At 50.1% G+C, this 18,732-nt stretch overlaps 1 protein-coding gene across 24 annotated transcripts in view; it reads left to right on the top strand.

The window, feature by feature from the left end:
- Positions 1-18,732, top strand: part of KCNMA1 (potassium calcium-activated channel subfamily M alpha 1) — a 739,980-nt gene that overhangs the window by 20,740 nt on the left and 700,508 nt on the right. The gene's annotated exons all lie outside the window — the stretch shown is intronic.

Here is an 18,732-nt window from a genome sequence, read left to right as displayed (position 1 = left end):
GGTAATAGGGACCTGGGAGTCCACCTGGGGGCTCGGTTACTTGTGCATTTGTCAGGCCAGGCCAGCTGTGGGGTGTGTGGGGTGGGAAGGGGTGGGGGCTTGTTTCACACAGTCGTTCAGAGACCTTGGCTCCTTGTACCTGTGGATGGCCCTGCCGTCTTCTAGGGCACTCTTGACAGTCTCTGCTGAATCCCCTGTATCCAACTGACAGCTGGGGAGTGAGAATTAAGGATCCTGAGGTGTGGCTTTGTGGGAGCGGTCCTGGAAGCCGTTCACATCACTTCTGCCCACATAGTCCGTTGACCAGAACTCAGTCACATGGTACCCTAACACCTTAACAGCGAGAGATCCTGAGAATTGCAGCAGGGCACCCAGGAGGAGTGGGAAGTAGATCTGGAGAATATCCAGACCGCAGAAGGGGCTCCAGAGTGCCGTGCTGGGGGGAAACTGGGGCGAGGGCTTCTAGAACTTACTAATCACACTGGATGTTTCCTGGTGCTGCTAAGGGTCACGAATGGTGTTAAGCACGCCACATGCTTTATGTCACTTATTCCTCTCAAAAAGCCCATGTTGTGGGTATTATCCCATCCCCCTCATCCCCGTTTTATAGGTGAGCAAACACCGAGCCGTGCAGTGGTTATGGCACTTGGCCGAGGGGTGTCACTGAAGAAGTGGCAGGGCTCCACTCCAACCCAGGGATTTCTGGCTCCAGAAAACCTTCTCGTCCCTGCCATCAGCTTGCGAGCCACTCTCCTTCTTACACACTAGAGCAGAGGGGCCAAGGGGCTAGAGTGCCCCATCTCTCCCCCTTCCAAAGAGGATGGAGAGCTCAAAGGCATCTTGGCTGTTGACAGATGAAGTTATACTTTATTCTCTGCCGTGGTGACGTGGAGCATTGACAGCGGTGGCCTGTGCTCTGCCCTGTGACCCGGAAGCACCGTCTGCCCCTCAGTTCTCTTCCACTTGGAGTATTACTCTGAGTGGCTCTGTGCCTGGGACATCCAGAGTGTAATGGAGGCAGAGGCTGGTTCCCAGGTCCCTCATCGTCCCCCGCCTGCAGTGAAGTGCTTCACCCTTGGAAATGTCTCTTCCCTTTAGCCCATTCCACACAGTTCAGATTTCGTGTTTTAGCAGAGTGAGTTCAAGTTCAAGAGTTCACTGCCGAGACAACAGGGGATCGGACGTGAGTAATAAGGAGAGTAATGTGGCTGCTTTTCTCAAACCCAGTGGACCAGAGTGTACATGTCCACAGGAGCATCTCTCATTCCACTAAGCGCAATGTTGTCGTCAACATCATACCCTCTGGAGCCAGACTGCTTGGCCTCAAATCATAGTTCTGCCACTTGGTGACTTTTAGACCTTTGGCAAGTTGCTGACTCTCTCCGCACCTCAGTTTACTCGCCTGGAAAGTGGGACTAATCATAGTAACCACTTTGTGGATTTGTTAGGAGGATATGATATGTGTTAATTGCTTACAGTAGCACCTGCTATGTGACAGGTGCCATATAAGCATTCATTGTGATTGTTACTTCGCTTTGGTTACCTTTGGAGGCTGTTTTCCTAGCATGGACCAGGACAGTAGCTTATGCAGTCACTCTGTCTTCCGTAGTTCTCCACTCTAGGGGACCCAGCTTCCAGAGGGATAGCTGGCATGTCTGGCCACCTGCTAGAATGTAGCCTTCCTGAAGTCTGGGACTGTATGTCCATCTTTGCATCCATAGTATTTGGGGCACTGGAAGGCTTCTGCAAAAGTTGCCTGAGATATTGTCCCCATGCTGAGAACTCCAAGACAGGCAACTTTTTATGTTTATCCCTGTTTCCTTAGCAACCTGCCACACTGTCCAGCATCACAAAATGCTTTTTGAATAAATGCAGGACTGGAAGAACAAACGGTTTCATTCTTACTTGGAAAATGAGGGTCTGTCTTTGGCAACAGGCTTGTTGATAGCATCTGTGCATTCTTTTGAATGTTACTGGGGTGACATCTCTTGGCATTTGAAAGTCAATATGATTTTAGGAAACTGAGGTAGTTTGCAGGCGAGTATAATGAATAAGAGAGGAAGCCAATGTGGATAATGTATTTCTGGTCCCCCAAATGTGTAATTATGATGTACTGAATCTCAAAGTTCTGGGTGGCATGTAATTGACCTCTGTAGGTGACTTCCAAAGAAAAGTTCCAAAAATGCCTCGAGTTTTGGCAGCATTGGAGTAAATGTGTGATCCCTCCTCCCCTCTCCCCACCACAGAGGGGCAATACTCATGCTGCATGTTAACTTTCCTCTCTTAAATTTAGGCTTGTGAGCGTTATAGCCTAGCCTTGGAGTAGGACAAAGCCAGGCTTGAATCCCCGCGTTACTTTGCACTAGTTTGGTGGGTTTGGACAGTTCACTTAACCTTGCCAGGCTCACTTTCTTCATCGGTAAAATACGAATACTAAAAATATCTGCTTCATAGAATTTTTGTGTGAGTAAAATAAGGTGGTCATTATGAGCACTTAGCACCTCCGAGATGCCCAATAGATGGCTTCTGTTCAGTTGTGGTTGAGTTATTTTTGACCTCTCTCCTCCATCAATAGCCACAGTGAGGATGCTACTGAGGTAGGAGGCAGGGATTCCTTGAGGGAACATGGTAGCCAGGGGCCAGCGGAGTACCAAGATGGTATCTCAATGGTGAGGTGGTGACATTTCCTTTGGATACTACATATGATGGTAGAGCTTAGGGTGGAAGAAAGGTTATTTTCCCACAATCACTGAGTTAAGCAAATATTTTTATCATTAGCAAGTTGTTCCACATTGGGCCAGGCTGTGAAGAGGATCCCAGGGACATTAGTCATGGTGGGACTTCCTTGGGGGAGCCCCCAGTTGAGTTGGGACTGGGCGAGGGACAGACGTGGGTGTTCTTTCCTCTGCTTGCCGGGTGACATGGAGGGGTATGGGATATGGGGCACGAAGATCTGGGCTTAGCTCTCGCTAAGTAAGTGGTCCTGGGCAAGTGGTCTCCCCTCCCCAAGCCTCAGCTTTCCTTGCCTGTAGGATGCAGACCACAGAGAAAGTTCTACCTAGCACATGAGAGATACTCAGTATATAGAGGCCACCATTTTTTTTTTTTTTTTTTTTTTTTACAGAGCGAGGTGGAATTATACTATTTAGCAGAAGTAGATCTATTCAAGTCTTCCGTTGAGCCCTCCTTATACAAAGTACTGTGTTAGGTAGAGGGTAGGGATGAGCTCTGGAGGATTCCACATTGCTTCACTTGCCCAGCTCTCTGGCTAGAGTGTAAGCTCCTAATAACGGATCCTTTAGGCCTGGGCAAACTGTGGGCCTCATGGTAATCCTCTGTATCCCCAGAACCAAGCATGCGGCATGACGCAAGATAGCCACCTGGTAGACATTGGTGAATGAGTGAACAGATGGGCGTTAAACTCTTGCTGATGAGCTGACTAATATTCCACACTGGCTAAAATTGTATTTTGGGCACTGAATCTCTTTCTTGTCTGTGGCTTCTTGAGCACTGAGGGTATTTAATTATCTCTGGAAGCTGGGATGGAGCCTTCCAGGCCACCTTCCCCAGGCCCTGAGCAGACAGGATGCCCGTCCAGTCTGGGCAGTGGCAGGGTGTGGGTGCCTGCAAAGGTAGCCTCTCCCTGCTCTGTTTGCCAGCGGCTTGGCCAGCTTCCCCTAAAGAAAGGGCATTTTGTATGCTTTGTTTGTGTAAGTGTTGGACAGCAGCTTCCCACCTGCAGACAGTCTTTGCCTGTGTTTGATAAAATGACAGATTTGTGCTTTTCTTCTGCCCGCTTTCCCCCGTCCATTTCTTTCTTTCATTCCCTGTGGGAAGGGGACTCTGTCGGGCCAGCCACCAGCCATCAAGAGAGGAGCCAAGTCCCTCATCCCACAGTGCTGAACCGAATTGCAGCAAATTGGGTGGAGGAGGCAATTTTAGCTCAAATGCAAACATCCTGTCAAAGAACAGAACGATTATAGTTTTTGCTGCACACGGGGAATAACAGCACAGAGGTGAATCTCGGCATCTGTTTATTGCTAATTAACCCCTTGGTGCACACTTGTGTTCCGTGTGAACCGGCCTGCAGCCTGGACGACCTCCTCTGAGGAAGGCCCCTTGGCAGCCAAACTCACTTGGCCAAGATATCTTCATGGGCTTCTTGTTTTACATGCTACCCCCATTGGCTCTGACTTCAGACGAAAGCATTGTTTTGGGACCAGATAGCTTTGAGTTCTTTAACAAGGCACAGGGTGTATTGGAAAGAGGCACAGAGTACCCCCAAGGGTGGGGCTGGTCAGTTCCAGTCAACCAGAATTTATTGGGATCCTGGAAGTTTTATTTTATTTTTTTTTCAACGTTTTTATTTATTTTTGCGACAGAGAGAGACAGAGCATGAACGGGGGAGGGGCAGAGAGAGAGGGAGACACAGAATCGGAAACAGGCTCCAGGCTCTGAGCCATCAGCCCAGAGCCTGACGCGGGGCTCGAACTCACGGACCACGAGATCGTGACCTGGCTGAAGTCGGACGCTTAACCGACTGCGCCACCCAGGCGCCCCTTGGATCCTGGAAGTTTTAAACCTTGTACTGTGATGGGGCTGGGGGGAGGTTGGGGCAGAAGGGCTGCCATTTACTGAGAGCTTAGAATGTGTCTGCAGTGTGTCATATTTCTGAGCTGGCCACTTTGCGTTGCAGCTGGTAAAATTCTCACAGCAGCCCTGAAGGGCAGGTGTTTGGGAGGAGAGACCCAGAGAGGTTAAGTAATTGCCCCAGGGTCACATAGGCAGCCCAGGCGGTAGAAGACACAGAGTTTGAGAACTTACAGTCCTATCGTATGGGCAGAAATCCCAGGTTGTAACTTAATTCCTGCAATAAACAATAATTAGGCACCTATTGTATACCTGGGCACGGGGCAGGGGATCCAGAAATAAGTCAGCCTCTGCTTTGTCTTCTGGGATGGTCTCTAGAGAACTCCTTGAAGGATAAGAAGAAATCTGCCAGTCTTTGGACTTTCAATTTCTAAACTGAGGTCTAAATACATATAGGGCATGCACAGAACTTAGTGTAGAGGTTGGTGTTTTTTTTTTTTTTTTTTTTTTTTTTTTTTTTTTTTACATATGTATGCACCTTTCTAACCATCAGTCCTTGGAGGCAGGAACCCCACATTACGTTCTGTGTTCAGGCAGAGCGACGAGATACAGACCTTGAGTGCTCTGAGGGATTCAGAGGAAACGGAGCTCAGTGCACCCGCACAAATTTGGTTTCTATCATAAGGGGAAGGAAGATGAATATTCATGTATCTTGATCTCTTTTTGCATCATTACATCTTGCTTTCTCTGGATTTGAGGCTCCCCACCTGCCCCTGGGTTCTGTGGAATAAGTGTTTCATGCATCACATCTCTACTGCATTGGGAAGAAAAGAAATTGGGGGAAGAGGAACTGACTGAATCCTTGAGTAGTTTAGCCAGCTTGCTGTGCATGACCGGGAATGGGTCTGGGTCTCTGGCCATGTACGTGGAATATGGACATGAACTTTGGCGTTTGCGGGAGCGAGGCAAGGCCTGGGGCTGGGCTCTGGTGTGCTGTTTAGTCTGTACGTTCTTGGATGGTGGAGGGAGTGTGTTTGGATCTGCGTAGGCCCCTGTGTGAGAGCAGAGGGGGCCAGGAGACACTAGAAAGCCACCAAGACTGTCATCTCTTTTTCCCTCAAACTCTTCTGGCTTTCACTTTGAATTGCTTAAATCATATAAGGAGGCAAATACAGGCTTTACTGTCTTGTGGCCCTGGCTCTTGCCTTCCAGATTAGGTTATAAACTCCTCTGTCAGCTTATAACCATGGTGCCTTGTTCTTACACTTTCCTCTTGCCTACCCCGTCTTGTCTGAGCACACAGTAAACCACCTCATGAATAATTGTTGTGTGCATTGATTTTAGGGTCTTTGAGGGAGTTGTCTATGGCTTGCCATCAACAGGGATGTGGAATTGAATTATAAGGTTATAAGCCGGTATCTGCTTATAAGCCGGTAGTGTTCATCTTTAGACATCAGGATGAATAGCTTTGACCTTGGTGAATACGATAGGAAAAGTTTGGAAAAAAAAGTCACAATAGCTCACACGTTTAGGGAACTATGTGCCAGGCCCAGAGGGAAGGACTTTATGTAACTGAATGAGTTGTGATGCTTTTGATAGTAAGTGGAAGGAATCCTGACTTTAACTATCTTAAACATTAAAGGGACTTCATTAGTTCATGTAACTGAAAGGGTGGGTGACTTCAGGTGATGCTTGATCCAGTGGCTCAGTGTCTCCAAGGACTCAGTTTCTTTCTGTCTCTCCGGTCTACTTTCCTTACAGGTGGCCTCATCCTGAGGCTGCATTGCCTCTGGGTTCCCAGATGGCTTCCACGGTTTTGGAGGGCACGTGCTCTTATGTTCACACCTGCAGGAAATAGAACACCTTTGTCCCAGAATTCCTTGCACTAGTCCTGAGGGTCACTCTCACTGGTCAGGCTAAGGCAAGGCTGTGTGGTCAGTGTCCCTAGAACCTTGATGACCTCTAAATGGAAAACAGGGTCTGCGAAGAAGGGAGAAGATGGACATTGGGAAAGCAGTCCACCAAAGTTTTCTACAAGTGATGGTCGAATTTCATCCTCACAACACCTTTTTGAGGCTGGCACAATTATTACCCCCATCTACACATAGGGAAACCAATGTACAGAGAGACCAAGGAATTTGCTTGAGTCTATACAGCCCGTGGCTCAAGCCAGGAATGAGGCTGGGCAGTCTGGCTCCAGAACCTGCAGTTCTGACCACTCCATTGCATTATTCAGTGGGTCTTCTCTTTTTTTAGTTGAGATAAAATGTATCCTTTTAGGGTGTACAATTCAGTAGTTTTTAGTATATTCACAAAGTTGTGCAACCGTCACCACTATTTGATCCCGGAACATTTTCATCACCCTAAAAGGAAGCCCTGTACCCATTCAACAGGCACTCCCCCGTCCCCTCCTCCCTTTACGTCATCTACTTTGTAGCTCTGTGGGTGTGTCTAATCTGGGCATTTCATATACATGGAATCACAGAATGTGTGGCCGTTTGTGTCTGGCTTTTTTCACTTAGCCAGTGAGTTGTTTTTGACTGGGATCTGCTGTGCTTGACCTTAAGGATTCTCCATTCCCATCTTTTCTGTCTTGAAGTGGATGGGGCTGTTGGTCAGGGAAGAAAGATTCTGTGCTAGTGAGAGGCTCTCACTCTGCAGGTGGGCTCTTTTGGGGGAGCCACCAGACTAGGGTTTTGTGAGGACAGGAGTGGGCCTTTGTATCCCGGTGTCTCCTGGATATGCACGGTGAGGGTTCATTCTGCATTCTTGAGCACCCCCATGTGCCAGGCACTGTGTGAAGCCCACCCAAGGAGAACAGCAAGAAAAAAGGGCTGGGGAGGTGGGGAGCGGGGTGGGGGGTGGGTCAGATAATCAACAATCAGTCAATAAATGAATGAGATCATTTCTAGGGCACAGTGGAGAAAACAGAAGAGGGCGATGGGGTTGAGGATGTTTGAGGGGCCCCCTTAGTCGGTGACAGGGAAGGCCTTTCTGAGGAGGCACTCACTGAGCTGAGACGTGCCTTAGGGGAGAGGTGGCCATGCAGGATTGGGGCAGCGTGCCCTAGGTCCAGGGGGTTGGGGCCTAGCCCACGGGTGGGGACGTGGGTGGCAGTCAGGCTAATTGGAATGATGGTGACTGCCACCTCATTTCTGCTTTTCCTGAATGGTTCCACCCTCTTTGGGACCTTTTCCCTGCAGCCTCTGCCCTGGAAGGGTTTGATCACTGTCTAAAGGTCATGGCGACATTCATCCTTGGAAGGCTTTGGAATCTGGGGCTTTAAGCCCCTTCTGTGTTACTGAAACTTGAGCCCAGACTTCCTCCTGTTTCCGACTCAGGCCTGAGAGTGCCGATCACCTGTCTTTTTTTTCCTTTTTTTAAACAATTTTGATTATTCAAAGACCTTCATGCTCTTTTTAAACGTCGTATCCGCCAAATTTCAGGGACCATAGACCTAGTCCAGATGGACGCTGTCACTTGCGGACGGGAGCCTGGTAGGCTAGTGTTTGTTGAGTCTGCTCTGGTGAGAGTGCAGGTAGGTAGGAAGACAGATCATTGCCCCCTTGGACGCACATGTGCACACGCGTGTGCATACACGGGAGTCCAGAGTGTGATGACAGTCCGCGGAAGAGGGCAGGGCTCGCAGAAGGCTTCTCTGCAGAAGGAAGGCCTGAAGGAGAGCAGTATTAGGCCTGGGCGGGTGAGGGGTGTGCCCGAGGGCCCAGGGCCGTGAAGCCCCTGTGGCCCCAGCAAAGCTGCTTGGAGGCAGTGGACTGGAAGGGAAAGGGACGGGGAGACTCTGAGAGGCAGATGGCAATGTACTCCAGGCCCTGGGGCCCCAGGAGGAAAGATGGAAGAGGAGGAGAGAGTAACTAGAAGCTCTAGGAGGCCAGGCATACGTCTGTTTTGTTCATCTCTTAGTCTCTGGCCAGCACGGTGCTGAGCAAGGAGAGTACGTCCTGACTTCTCAGATGGGGGGAGTGTGTTTCTGTTTCCGATCGCCACTGTGATAGATTACTGCAAACTTAGTGGCTCAGGACACCAGCAATTATTCTCCCACAGCTCTGGGGGCCGGAAATTTGTAATTGGTTTCACTGGGGCTAATGTCAAGGCATCCCCTGGGCTGGTTCCTTCTGGAGGCTCTGAGCTGGGGGGGGCCTCCTTCCCTTGCCTTTTGTAGCATCCAGTGGCCAGTCGTGGTCCTTGTCTTGTGGCCTGTGCCCCATCTTCAGAGCCCATCACTGTGGTCTCTGTTTCCACCACCATATCTGCTACGTTCTCATCTGCAGTCAGATCTCCCTCTGCCTCCCTCTTCTCCGGACCCTTGTGTTCACATCTAGAGATAATCCAGGACACTTACCCCATCTCAAAATCTATTGCTTAATGATACCTGTGGGACCCCATTGGTCACATAAGACATTCTCACGGGTCCTGGGGATTAGGACGTGGACATGGTGGGGCCATGTCCAGTGTGTCCGCCAACCAGCGTGTCCACAAATGATGTTCTTAAGGGGTATTGAGGGTAGGGGAGTCCATAAGTACATTCAGCAGGGGAGCCGCGGGGAAGGCTGTCCTTCGCTTGGCTGGTGCGACTCTGCAGTACAACCCTTCGTCCTGTGTGGCCGCTCCTGATATCCCCCAAGAGTGACACGAGGTTCCTCAGTCTCGCACATCCCACTCACGCCCTTCCCTGACTTCCGTTCCTTCCCTAGCTGGCAGCTCTTCTTCTCATCCCAGGTCTGGCATGGCACACGTCCCTCCTGCCCCATCCGCCTAGCTGAGTCAGAACCCCAGGCCCGGCCAGGGTGAGTCACTGTAGGCACACAGTCATGGGGAGGGAGAACAGAGCAAGGCCACTGCCAAGGTGGGGAGAGGATCTCTGGAAGATCCGCTTCCCCTAGAGGTCTTGTAGGGTCTTCCCCGTGGTCAAGGTGCCCAAGGTGGCCCTGAACAACCAAGATGGCGCCCTGTAAGGGTTTGTTGGCCGAACGTGGTGAATCCCTGATGGCTCTGCCTGCTTCAGGAAGGGGGTTCCATGTCATCAAGAGAGAGCTAGTGATGGGGCAATACTGCCTGCTTAGCACCCCTTGGGACTTAGGAAGAAGGGACTGCCAGGTGCAAAGGTCTTTCTTGAGTCTAGGTTGGAGTGCTGTTTTATTTTATTTTTTTTATTTTTATATATTTATTTATTTAAAAAAATTTTTTTTAACGTTTATTCATTTTTGAGACAGAGAGAGACAGAGCATGAATGGGGGAAGGTCAGAGAGAGAGGGAGACACAGAATCTGAAACAGGCTCCAGGCTCTGAGCTGTCAGCACAGAGCCCGACGCGGGGCTCGAACTCACAGACCGCTAGATCATGACCTGAGCCAAAGTCAGACGCCCAACCGTCTGAGCCACCCAGGCGCCCCTGGAGTGCTGTTTTAAAGACCTTTGGGGTTTGGGTGTTTCTCTGGAGGAGGTACTTGTACCTGGCTGACCCATCCCTCCTTCCAATTGGAAGTGGGATGAGGGGCAGAGCTGGGTGACCCTAAGCTTAGAACCAACCTGACCTTTCAGCAGCCTTACCTGCAAAGGGCCTAGGGCACAGGGAGTCAAGAAAGGCCAGGGGATTTGAGGGAGGGTGGAAGGTGGAGTTTGAGGAGAGGATCCAGGTTGCAGCCATTTGTGTGTCTGGGAATATGGTGGCCAAGTGGACACCTCTGTGGATGTGATCCCCGAGAGGTGAGGCGGTATGGTGAGGACTGAAGATTCACTCCCAGCTCTGCCATCTGTAGCTGCATGACCTTGGACAAGTTGTGTAGCTACCATAAACCTCCATTTTCTATAAAAGGGCACTTCCCTCGTGGAGTGTCTGCATCCATGCAGGGACCTAATCTGGGTAAGGTACTTACATGGCACTTAGGAAGCACCTACTAAAGGTGAACTACTCCTGTCATTGTTACCATGTGTTGGCAGCCCGAGGGCCTGCGACATGGAAAACCTTCCCAGAAGCGGGAGTAGGAGATGGTACCCACCCCTGCCCCCAGCCGTGGCTGATATGGGAGGCTGCTTGGGCCTGCTCCCTGAGACACCACTGGGGACTGTCCCAGCAGATATGGGAGGGCGCCCCGGAAGCCCACGTACCCAGAGTCTGGAGGCCGCTTAGCCGGGAACCCCCAGACCTCCTCTAGCATCTCTGGCAGCCTGTCCCCCGGTCCCTCCAGGAGCAGCTGAGAAAGGGAGGTGGGCAGAACCCATGTTTGGAGATAGACCTGGCCCGGACCCAGTGCGGTCACTTCCTGGTTGTGCAACTTCTCAGAGCCTCGGTTTCCGCGTCTGGAGGACAGGAATCATGCCCAACTTGCTGGGCACTTCTGGTCTTAGGAGAGATGAAGGGTACTATTTACGGAGTCCTTGGCTGCAGGCGGGGTGCCGGCTCTTTTCTGCATTATCTACTTGACCTCCTTCGGGGAGGGCATCCAATGCAGTCCCCGGCAGCTAGTGAGCACTCTGTGAAATGCCTCTTCTGCCAGGTGGCTTCCGAGGATCTTACAATCCTGTGTCCCGGGGCTGCAGCTGGGTGGAGTGCTGGAGAGGGAACATCCCTCTGCGGTTCACAGGGAGCCCAGCAGCTGGCTTCTTTGCTCCGGCCGCGGGGTGTCTGCTGTTACAACTGTGGGTTTTATGGCTGTTCCTGGTGCTCAGCCTTGAGGCTGTTTTATGGGCCACTGTGTTCTTGGAGCCACACCTCAGACATGGTCAGGCCTTGAGATCTCCCAGAGCCTCTCTGGGCCACAGTGGCCTGTGATAGGTACCACAAGCTGCCTGTGAAAGGGAGGGGCTAGGGGAGTGCTGGGCCGTGAGGCCAGGACCTGGGGTTTCCGGTGACCCCAAGACCTTCAGAGGAAAGTGTTGGCTTTCTGGTTGTCCACTTCTTTTTTTTTTTTTTTTTTTTTTAATTTTTTAATGTTTATTTATTTTTGAGACAGAGAGAGAGACAGATTGTGAGTGGGGAGGAGCAGAGAGATAGGGAGACACAGAATCTGAAACAGGCTCCAGACCCTGAGCTGTCAGCACAGAGCCCCCCTCGGGGCTCGAACCCATGAACCACGAGATCATGACCTGAGCCCAAGTCGGACGCTTAACCAACTGAGCCACCCGGGCGCCCCAGTCTGGTTGTCCACTTCTGACGAGAGCCGTCTGCTCATCTTTAGGAAGGGAATGACAGCCTGGTTTCTGTGCTGTGGCATAAGAGACTCTCAAAAGACCTGAAGAGGAGAATTTGGTAACTGAAAAACGAATAAATGCCATGCCTTCTGATTGCTTTGTTTTGTTTTATTTTTTTCAGTCCTATTTCTTTGTTGTCTGCTGTCCTTGAGGAGAAAGGGTTTTTTTTTTTTTTTTTTTTTTTCTTTTTTGTGCCCAGCATGGGCTTCAGAGGAGGCTGCTTCGTGTCGGTGGTTAAAGGTACAGGCTTAGGGTACACAAATGTTGGTTCAAACCCTGTCCTCACTGCTCATCCATTTTGATGGTCACCTGGCTGGAGAAGCACTGCCAGCCTTTGCTTCCAGGGCCCGGAACAGTCCATGTCCGGCCACGTTGAGGCAGCCCTAGACAGGTAGGATCTGCCCTTCCCCCAATGCCAGTGGGTTCCCTGGAGAGATTGTTAGTGGCTCCCCAGTGATGTCCTGCATTTATTGCATGCCTTTTTGCGTCAGGCAGTATTGTAAGAGCTTCACATGAACCCCGTTCATGTGTTTCAGCTAGGAAACATCATTATCCTTGTTCTAGAGGTGGAGAGCTGAGGATCAGTGACTTGTCCAGGGTCCCGCTGCTGCAGGGTAGGGCAGGGATGGGAACGAAAGCAGCCGATGCACAGTCCGCGCTCACGACCGCCCAGCCTTCTTGCTCCTGAGGCTGCTGTGTCTCTGAGAAACTACGGTTCTGCGTGAGTTTGGGGCAGCCCTGGGGGTGGGAGTGGGGGTCTGTGGAAGGAGCCAGAGGGGACACTTCCTGCCATGTAACAGGAGGGAGTTGGTGTGGGCGCAGGCTGACATATTGCCCCAGCTGTCCCCCTGTTTGCACACTTAAAAAAAAATTTTTTTTAATGTTTATTTATTTTTGAGAACGAGCGAGACAGAGTGTGAGCAGGGGAGGGGCAGAGAGACAGGGAGACACAGAATCCGAAGCAGGCTCCAGCCTCTGAGCCGTCAGCACAGAGCCCGACGCGGGGCTCGAACTCACGGACTGCGAGATCATGACCTGAGCTGAAGTCAGACGCTTAACGGACTGAGCCCCCCAGGCGCCCCTGCCTGCACATTTTTTATTCCTTCCCCTAAACACCCGCCAGGATACTGGGGGGGGTGGACGTGGGGTGTCCCATTATTGGATGGATCTGTGCCCTTGCCCCCACTAACACACATGCCCACACCGTGTTCTCTTGAAGGGGCGTAGCACCTGTCCACATGTTCGGTCCTCAAGCCCTGGTGCGCGTCCTTGAATTGGGACGTCAGAAGGAAGTCTGTCCCAGCCTTATTTCTGTCAGTCCTGGACTCCCCCCGCCCCCGTGCTATAGAAATCCATGGTGAGGTGGAGGAAAAGGGGAGGCAAGGAAAACTGAAGGAAGCCCAGAGGGAGGCCGGCCCTGTCGGGCCTCCTGAGAACTCTGGCATCACAAATACCAGGGCCCGTAGCTTTATTTTTAGCAGTATGAGGGGCCCTGAGGGCAACAGGGGGGATGTGGGAATCCTATTTTTTGCTCCGTCTTGCTAATGGCACCTCTAGCAGTTTTTATGCCTGATTTGCTTTCCTCTGAAGTCTGTCACGCTTGCGGCCCCAAAGCGTACTTCTCCTTCGGTGCAGCTTGGAGTCACACGGCGATGGTGTGGACTGTCGGGTGCGTCGCTTCCTCCCTGGCAGCCCCAGCTTCCCGAGAAGGGAGGTTGCGGTCTGTCTGGTTTCACATCCCTTCCTCATCCTGGGCTCGGTTTTCTGAAAGCAGCCGGCTTCCCTACCAGATGAATGAATATTCCCAGAGGTGTTTCCTCTTTCCTGGGAATGTTCTGAGAATGTTCCCATGCCAGCCTTGGTTGCTTAGAACCCTTGAGTGTCTGGGGGGTTGGGGGGGGTGGGGACTGTCACTTGGTGGAAGGGGCCTGTCTGCTGAGGGCTGGTCGATGGAAGGGCAATGTGTGGGGTGCTGGTCCCAGTGCTGTAGGGCTGCTAGGAGTGCTTAGGATACGAGGACCCCTATCAGTGCAGGAGGAACAAATGGGAAGATGTTGGAGGGGAAGAGCCTCCTATTTGGTACGTTCAGATTCTCTCCACCGACAAAATTAAAAAAAAAAGCTTTATTGAGATATCACTCTCATACCATAAAGTTTATCCTTTCAATAAAGTCTTTAACGGGGCACCTGGGTGGCTCAGTCGATTGAGTGTCTGACTTCGGCTCAGGTCATGATCTCACGGTTTGTGGGTTCGAGCCCCACGTCGGGCTCTGTGCTGACAGCTCAGAGCCTGGACGTTGCTTCGGGTTCTGTGTCTCCCTCTCTCTCTGCCCGCCCCCCCCCCCACCTTGCACTCTGTCTCTCTCTCAAACATAAACGTTAAAAAAAAATTAAAATAGTCTTTAGTGTATTCACCGAGTTGATGGTGAATCCATCGCTATTATCTAATTCTAGAATGTTTTCATTACCCCAAAATAGGCTCCTTACAGCCGAGCAGTCACTCCCCACCCCCTCCCCCAGGCCTGGCAGTCACTGACCTGTTTTTGGTCTCTCTGATTTGCCTGTGCTGGCCATTTCATATAAACGAGATCATAAAATACATTATGATCTCCATGTCATGCTATGAGAGTGAATCTCTGTCCTTTTCTCTGAGCACTTTTGTCTACAATGGATGCATGAGTCACCTGAGTCTGAAAAGTTACCACCGGGAGGGTGTCTCTCTCAGCCTCGGTGCCCGGGTGGAGATGGGAAGCCTGGGTTGTGTGCCATCCAGTTTTAATGTCAATCATTGGTAGATTTCTTGTGCCCTGGAAGTAGGAGCAAAATCAGAAGGCCGCTCCCATTACCTGGGGTGGCGATAGGTGTAAGGGATGGCCTCATTTTCAGTGCCCTTTAGTATAGTACAGTTTTGGTGAGAAGCAAGGTTAGTCTCTTAGATTAAAAAGGGTCTCCTTGTAAGCAGAGGAGCAAAGGGGGCGCATCTATTAAACCGCTTGCTCAGAACTCAGCATTTCCTGGAGCTGAACATTAGCATGGTCTGTGCCACCTGCTTTGGCTTTTGGTCCAAGTAGTTTGCTACAACCCTTGACCAGCTTGACTTTGGCCAGGTCCTTGAGGGCCAGGAGGATGCCTTGGGGTCCACATGGTTTCTGGTTGAATCATTAGCAAATAAATTGGCCTTGATGCTTACCAGGACCCGGGGGGACAGGAAGGCACCATGGTGATGACCTCTGATGGTAAACAGACCATTGGAACTGGACTGTATCCTCCAAGGGCTTGCTGCCTTCTGTGTTGGGATCAAATGCAGGAGCTTTTTCATCCTGGGGCTGGTGGGAGGGAGCTGCTGATAGATATTTTGGCTCCCAGATTTTGAAAGGAGAACAAACGTATATACCAAGGCTGTAAAGGTCATATGGTCTGAGCCTAAGGCAATGGCGTTATCTGTGCTCGATTGGCCAGATCCTGGGCTTACTGCTTCCTCATTCATGTCACCGAAGAGCTATGGAGTGCATATCACACTCTAATCGACATCACAAATTGGGATTTGAACATAGATTTAATTGTAGCTCTGCTTTTAATGCAGTTTATGAGATTGCCCTGTGTTTTTATCTGAGAGGCTTTGGTTGGGATGGAGATAAGGATGGTCTCTGGTGTCTCTGGACCTGAGCAAGGTGGTCCAGCCATGGGACCTACGGGACCTGCAGCAGAACTTCTCATGTGAGCCTCGGCGACCTCTGTCAAGTCCCTGCCTCTCAGAGCTGTGAAGCTCAGATGAAAGCATGTGCCTGAATATGTTTTGAAAAAGTGGGCTGGCCATAAAAGCCACACAGTCAGACCTTCCTGTGCACGAAGGGCCAGGATGCGGTCTCCCCTTTGCTTCGTAAATGAGAAAATGGCCCTTGCTGGGTGGCAGGCACCTTCCGTCATCTCCACCTGGGGGGAATCGTTAAGTGTCCATTATGTGGCTGTCACTGTGTTAGGCAGTTTAACAAGAAGATTCACGCCCTATAGGGAGGCAGAGTAGTGTAATGGAGGGAGCATGAGGGGCCCCTGGTGTATCCCTGGGCCCTGTCACATGCTGGCTCTGTTACCTTGAACAAGGTGTGTGTGTATGTGTGTATCCTGGTACAGAAAAGTTCTAGTGAGGACTAAGTGAGGAAATGTGTGTAAAGTGCTAGGAGATGCTCAATATATCCTACTTGCTGCTCAACCCTCTGGGCCACCACCGCCTGCCTTCTCCCCCTCCTCCTTTTCCTTTGAACTGGTCTGTCACCCTCATTTTACAGATGAGGAGATGTGGGCCACTTTTTCTCTTGTGTGGAAAAGCCTTCTGTAACAATATCATGGGAGGCATTCCCACCTCTGTTTACATACCCCCAGGAGCGGGGAGCTCACTACTCCTGAGGCATATATTTTGTTCCATTTTGGAATAGTTTCATGTGAATCTTAGAATATGCCAGGGGGGATCATGAACTATTTACATCAAAATGATGTGCTGTTCATCTTGAGAAAATGGTAGAATCAGCCTATATCCCACAGTACAGCCTAGGGATGATTTTTCTTGACATGAAGATAGGTTGGCAGTGACTTTCTCTTGAACCCCCGCCCCCGCCCCCCCCCCCCCAACACACACACAGGTGAAGGCCAGTGGTGTTTGAGGGATTAGTGAGGTAGAGATTAGCCCAGAAAGTTGTAGGGTTGAAGAGTGGAGTGGACCATCAGGACAGCTCTGGTTGCTGGTTGTTGAGGTAGGATGATATCATTATGTCCAGGGTCACAGGACTTGTTGCCCCTGACCTTGAAAGTCAGCATTGGGGTGGGTATCTAGTGCTTAGTAGTCCTCTATTAAAACAGATCGGGGGAGGGGGCAAATATGATGATCTCTGTAGTTGCAGAAAAAATATTCAAGTGGATATTTCATGAGAAAACATCCCAAACTTGGCACAGAAGGGGACTTCCTTATTTGATAACAGATAGGAGCTAGAATCTATAGCAAATCTCATTTTAATAGATAGACATGAGATGCATTCTCTTAAAGTTAAGAACAAGACAGGAATGTCCATGATCACTTCTCTTGTTCAACATTGAACCCTAGGTCCAAGCCGGTGCAGTAAGACAAGAGAAAGGCAAGAGAGACATAGCATTGGACAGAAAGAGAGAACAGTGTCATTATTTGCTGGTGATCCAGTCATCTGGCTAGAGGAGATCCTAGACTCTGAATCTATAAATTATTAGAAGTAACGGAATTCAGACAGGGGGCAAAGGGTCAAGTACAGAATGCATAGCTTCTCGTAGACCATGAGCAGCTAACTAACTGGAAGCGAAGGCGAGAAAACCTAGGGTCTCTGTATGGAGGCTCCGGGCATTATCCCATGTGGCATCCACAGCGGTGATGTCTCCTAACGAGTATTTGTGCAGTGTGGCAAAGCACTGTCACACGCATCCAGCCCACCAGGGCAAAACGGGTAACTTTAGTTTGGATTTTACATGGGAGGAACCAGTGGCTCAGAGAGGTTCCAGGGGCCTTGCTCAGCATCCCTAAGTGAGCAGGAGGAGAGCAAAGGCTCCTTGCTTTCTGCTCCTCTCCACCTGCCTTCTTCAGACCTTACTGTCTCCAGCACTTGCTCTTGTCCTTTGTTACTCATTTCCAGGAGCAGCAGAGCTTGGTGGGAAGGGGGTTCTGGACGCATTTATATTTGGGTGAGAATGTACACTAGGATTGCTTTTATGAGCAACAGCTTGTCCTCACGCACTCGTGCCTGTGATGTTGGGACGAGCTGGCTTTCTTCTGAGGGCAGCTGGCCTGAGATGTGATGAGGCGAGAGAGGGTTTAGTGGTTGTTGGGCATGGTCTAGGCTCCCTCTCTCTTCATTTTGGCCCGCTTCCTTTTAGTCTGATTTCCATCTTTGCCTTTTTGTTTTATCAAATGCCTCTTTAACAATTCTAACGGTAACACACGTTCACTGCAACTGGTGGAATGACATCGCAGACAGTGTAGTTGCAGAAAGTTGATAACTTTCTGCTGCAACGTACTTCTCTCCTTTAGTCTCACCCACCAGTGAGTGGTAAGAGCCCAGTGTAGACTCTTCCACTCATTTCCCCAGGCACACAGCAAGATGTGCAAATGGGTTTTCTGCTGATTTGGCAAGAATTTATAGGCATTGTGCTAGATGCTGGGGGTACCACAGTAAACAGGAGATAAAAATCCCTGCTCTCATGGGGCTTACAGTCTAGAAAGTTGAAGTATCTAATAACAAAATGTCGAAAGTGCCAGCCAGTGATAAGTTCTGTAGAGGAAAATAAAGCAGGGGAAAGCTCCCACCCATCCCCCATTTCATAATTTTGAACCAAGAGGTCACAGCAGAATTTACTGAGAAGGTGAATTTTGTGCAGAGACCTAAAGGACATGTGAGGGAACGCCGTGAGATCTCTGGGAGTAACTTTGAGGCTGAGGGCAAGTGCAAAGGCCCTGTGGCAGAGTTGTGCCTGGTAATATGCTCTGTCAACTGGAGTAGGGCGTAAGATGGGAAAAGAGGTAGGAAATGAAGTCGTGGAGGGAAGAGGAAGGAACTGGATGAGGGAAGATTGCTTAGGGCCCTTTGGGCATTGGATAGGGCTTTACAGTTGTGTCATGAAAAGGGGATCTCGTCATATTTTTTTCCCTTGCAACTTGCTTCTCTTGTTTAGTAATACATCATAGACACTCCTCCGTGTCCATAGATAGAGATCTCGTTTTCAAAAATATTTGCAACATACTCATGTACCATAATTGATTCAGTCATTCTTTTTTGATGGACTTCTAGGTTGCTTTTTTTTTTTTTTTTTTGCCCGACTACATCAGTGCTCTAATAAATATCCTTGTATTATGTTGCCTTCCATACTGGTGCTTTTATTTTACATGTTGGAGTGTGGGATCTCAAGGGATGTGCGTA

The sequence above is a fragment of the Puma concolor genome, chromosome D2 (genome assembly GCF_028749965.1).
Source record: "Puma concolor isolate L17-30 chromosome D2, mPumCon1.1.hap2, whole genome shotgun sequence".
NCBI classification, from domain to species: domain Eukaryota; kingdom Metazoa; phylum Chordata; class Mammalia; order Carnivora; family Felidae; genus Puma; species Puma concolor.
The sequence above is the reverse complement of the archived record's forward strand: the minus strand, read 5'-3'. Positions and strand labels throughout refer to the sequence as shown.